We start from the raw sequence: 5,000 nt of genomic DNA, 5'->3' as shown, positions 1-5,000 counted from the left end.
TCGAAGATTAGAGGTGTTACAAGAGAGTAACATGCACAAAAAAGAAGGAGGAGGTATCAAGACAATAGCACCTGCCAACCTCCTACTTAGTAAGAATTTTACGGCACTTGCAACATAATATATAGGTCATAAAAGTGCCGAACATTAGAGAACTCGGAGTGTAACTAGACGAGAGCAACATACAGAAAGAGAGAAGAAGGGAGAGAGGTAAGGACGATAGATGTTTGATTTGAACGAAGGAGCAAACCAGAGAAAAGGCATCCGCACAAACACCCATCATTTACCTCTGCCAACCCTTCTGTACATACATTTTAGCGCTGTTCGTTTGCAAATTTGGTTTTTAAGTCAGATTTGTTTGTTCTTCTCACAGCATGAAATCTGCTGGTAAACCGATTCACTAAGCCGATGAATAACCATTATAACAGATATCAACAGATTTATTATTCTGTTATATTGAAAAGCATTATGATGTTCGCAACAACGTTATTTCACAACCATATCGCTGTCGTTGAACTGTGTTTGTGGGTGGCTGGTGGGTGCTCAGGTGTGGTTTGTTCCTTCATTCCTATCAAACAATCTATCGTCTTGATCTCCCCTCCTTTTTAGAGTTTGTTGCTTTCTGGAAACATCTCTAATCTTCGGCACTTATAAGACCTTATTGTGTTGCAAGTGCCGTAAAACGCTAACGAAAAAAAACACCCCAGTGTTCCTCAAAGAAGCACTCAGGAATATAGGACACAGAACCTTAGCCAGTTCAAAACGAACAGATCACCCCCCCCCCCCCCCCCCCCACACACACAAACCACAACATAAAAACAAAACTGACATAGTCCACCCTTCTCTCCCAATCTGAATGTCTGGTCTCGCTCCCACCCCCTTCTCTCTCTCTCTCTCTCTCTCTCTCTCTCTCTCTCTCTCTCTCTCTCTCTTTCTCTCTCTCTCTCACTCCCTCTCTATCTCCCCCTCTCTCTCTCTCTCTCTCTCTCTCTCTCTCTCTCTCTCTCTCTCTCTCTCCATCCCTCTCTCTCTCTCTTTCTCTCTCTCCCCCTCTGAATTTGCACGTTTCCCTCAAACAACTCCTTCACCCGCCTTACCCCCGTGCAAACAGTAAATTAAGCTTCTGTGTCGTTCGCGCGCTGCCTCATCGAAAGCAGATACTTGGATTGATCGAGTGGCGAAACAAGAAACAGTACTCTCAGTAAACAGTGCACAGTCATGTTCACTTTCTTCACATCATCGCTTTTCTCGCATAATAATAGAGAGGAGGCGATCGAAGTTTTGTTTGTATTTTTTGTCTCTTCCGGTATTGCAATATGACGTCACAATGCGAAGGACAAACAAGTCGAGAACGTAGGAAACGAGAACCGGAAATCTGAGTGGGAGAGTTGTGTATTCAAACAAAAGCAAACGGAAAATGCAGCATTAAAGCAGGCCAGTCTTTTCGTTAACAAGAGCGTTACATCGGTAATAACTGGCCAATAGCAACAGAAATTGGGCCTGACATTATCCAGTTTTGTTTCAGTTCTGTGTCTCTGCGAGTAGGCCTATGCATCAGTATTTTTTCTTTTTTTTTCGTTCATTTTTTTCTGAAAATGAAAATGGGGGAAGAGGAATGAAGGGTTGAAAGAAGGAAAAAGGCGATGATAGACTTATGCAGTAGGTTTTTGTTTTTGTTTTAGTTGTTGTATTAGCTGAGTCATCTTGCAATCTGTAATGTCGATACTCAGATACTGTGCTTGATGGGTTTGTGGCGCGAATAGAGCGGGGGGAAGAATTGATTCCGGAACCTATTCCCACCATTACTGCCTGCGGAAAAAAGTCCCGACTCCTCTTTATGTGAACCAACGCCTACCAGTTACTTCAGTCATTAAAAATATTCTTTTTTTTTTTTTTAAGAATGTATTTTTGAAAAAAAAAATAGTTGATGTTATGTAGTGTTCAGAAATCAAGTTTATCATAAACCCTGAAAGCCGCTCCTATGACCTTATGCAGTTGCGAGCGCCGTAAAACCTTACTTACTAAAATCCTGAATATGTTCGGAGCCAACAAGGTAACCACCGGAAGAAAATCACATCATTAGAAAGTAAGTAATTGGGTTCCGAGTCGATTCCTACGATTCCAAGCTTTCAATAATCGGGAACTTAGCCGCCCAGCATTATGGGCGAAGAGTGCTAGCTTTTGATGACGAGATTTCCTTGGTTTTATAACGTCATACACGAAACTGTACTTACCACTGAAGTCTTGCAGCGTCCTTGGTTAGCAAGAGAAACGTTTTCGCGTATCGTACCCCTGGTTCTAAGAAATTGCATCGTGTTCTTCTGTGGACGCTTCCCCCTATAGTGTTTATATTTTTGTTGTTATTTTTTGTTTTTGTTGTTGTTGTTGTTTCAGTTGGTCGCTTTTAAACTAGCGGGCTAACCCAGATTTTGGGGGTTTCCAGAAATCTTGACCTACACAAAAAGTGAGCATTGCCCTACATAATAATATAAGAAAAGTTTGGTTTCATTGGTGAGTATGTTTGTTTGGTTGTAGAGAAAACTCTCTTTGTCTTAAAAAAAAACCCAACTGAACAGTGGGCAAAAGCTTAACCTTCGATTTTCTCAAAACAGCATTTTTCGGGATAGCCGCCTTGAGTTTAAAATTGACGGTTTGTGATGTGGCATTGTTTTCGTCTTCAGAGGTGAAATCAGACGCCGGTCAAAATAACAATCTCGAAGACACCGACATCTCTCTACTACTTCTCCTTGGCTCCTTCTTACTGCTGTCTTTCAGTAACACCCCTGATCATATGGTAGGAAAAATCTACTCCTAGCCTTCTCGGACAATGGGCGAAAAAATCTCGGAGGGCCGTGTGCAAGTTGCACAGGTTAAAGATCCCTTGGAGGTCTAAAATCGATAAGAGTAGGCTTTGGTCGCCACCCAGGCAAAATTCAAAAATTTCCTACCAACTGTAAATGTTTAATGTGTCCCGTGCGCTCATATGACCTTACGCAGTTGCGAGCGCCGTAAAACACTTACCAAAAAAAATATAAAAATCCAGAGTACCGATAGCTCTCTGCGTCTTTCTCACTCGCCAGAACTTGCAGGGAAGTGCTTATTGAGGAGCTCACTCACTCAGGTGAGAAGTTTCTGCTTCATCTTTGTCTCTCACGGTGTCATACAAAGGCAACAACAGAGGAGCAAGGAGTTTTGGTATTCCACTCAGCGAAGTTCTAGCAATGGCGAGCATAAATTATCATGTGAGGCATCGTGGTGAAATCGGGCTCTCCTGAAAAATAATGAAATCGAAGAATCCGACGTTTTTCCCCCGCCCTTTAGGCAATTGTTCCCGATTTTTTTTCAAGGGGGTTGGGGGGGGGGGTGGCGCTCTACAAATGTTATACCCTTTTATAAACACATGTCTGTGTGGCTTTCATAGAAAAAAAGGTTGATCAATGGCACATACAAAGCTTTGAAGCTTTGGAAGTCACCAAACTTTGGCGGCCATTTTCTCGCTAATTTTACCTCGGACTTCTGGCGACCCCCACCCCTTTCACTTGCAAATATCGCAAATATCTATATAGCTTCTATTCTTTTGGATGTTGTTTCCATCTAAAGCGAGATAAATGATCACGCTTTAATTAAGATGATACCAATACCTTTATATGCCTAAAACTTGAAGAGTGCAAAACAAATCCTTAAATCACGATTGACATAATTTTGTTTCTGCATGAGTTTTATAAAAGAAATAAAAAATACCGCAATTAAAATTATACGAAAAAAGACAGAGGTGTAATGAGAGTGTAAAAGAATCGTTGAGACAGATGGCTTTAAAGAATGATCGAATCCCCACGTTTGAAACAACCAACTAATTTTTTCTTTGCCCAAAATTTCGCAAACAAAACTACAGATATCTCGTTAAAGTTGCGGGAAATCACTTTAAATGGCAGGGCTAAGCAGCCTTAATTCATCGCTTTGCCTTTGAATCTGCATGCATAACCTTGTTATTTATCCCCTTCTCTCACTCCGCTTCCCTATCTCTAATCATTCGACCTCACATTTTCTCCCTTTTCCCGATTTGATGGCAGTTTTCATTACAAGAAAACTTTTCAAAGCGTTTGCTTCTGTTGCGAAATATTTTGCAAAGCTGTGAGGTTTGTTATGCATTTATTCAAAGCAAAACATTTACTTTCCAATGGCTGTAAAAGCAATGTCGCTCTTCTTTGTATTTAAAATCGCAGCAATAGTTATAACGTTTGAACACCTCATTGAAATGTAAATGTATTCGGCTGTTTGGATTTTGCCTATTGTGAAACTCAGAAAGCACGCGCTAATTGACAAACCAGGAAGTTTTATGTTTGCCTATGTCTTCTATCCCCATCAGCCTAGATCCACCATCATCCCCCCCCCCCCCCCCCCCCCCCCCCCCAAATCCCTTTTCTTTCAAATCACATGCAATTTGATGGAAAATTATGGGCAAGTTAAAATCCCCCAAACGTTCAAATAAAAAACTGTTCTACATGGAAATCGACACTGACACTTTATTTTATCCCAGCCAATGTCTCCTCCCCCCCCTACCCCCACCCCTCATCTCGGCGACCACAGCTCAACATCGCCAAAAGATGGGCCATAATCGGCACATAGCCGTAATATACGGGTGCTTAAAAGGCATAATTTTACTCGCGGATGAACACAATCACATTTCTTCTTCTGTCAGCTGTGAGGTTGTGATTCTATCCCGTCCCCCCAAAAGAATTTGTCGTAAAACCTCCGCTTGCCGTTAAGGTAACCATTTGATCCCTTCTCCCATACCAAAGCTCCCTTGGAGGGCGTACAATTTGCCACACGAATGAAGCAAACGGCAGGGAAAATAAAGGTCAATGCAGATGAATGTGTCTGGACAGATGCTTGTGGGCTAACCTGACGATGTCTTCTGTTTCTTCGATGTGACAGGGTGACCAGCAAACCTCCAAACTCCCGAATTAGCAACATTCTCTCTCTCTCTCTCTCTCTCTCTCTCT

The sequence above is a fragment of the Aplysia californica genome, unplaced genomic scaffold, assembly GCF_000002075.1.
Source record: "Aplysia californica isolate F4 #8 unplaced genomic scaffold, AplCal3.0 scaffold00070, whole genome shotgun sequence".
Lineage (NCBI taxonomy): Eukaryota > Metazoa > Mollusca > Gastropoda > Aplysiida > Aplysiidae > Aplysia > Aplysia californica.
Note: the sequence above shows the minus strand (reverse complement) of the source record.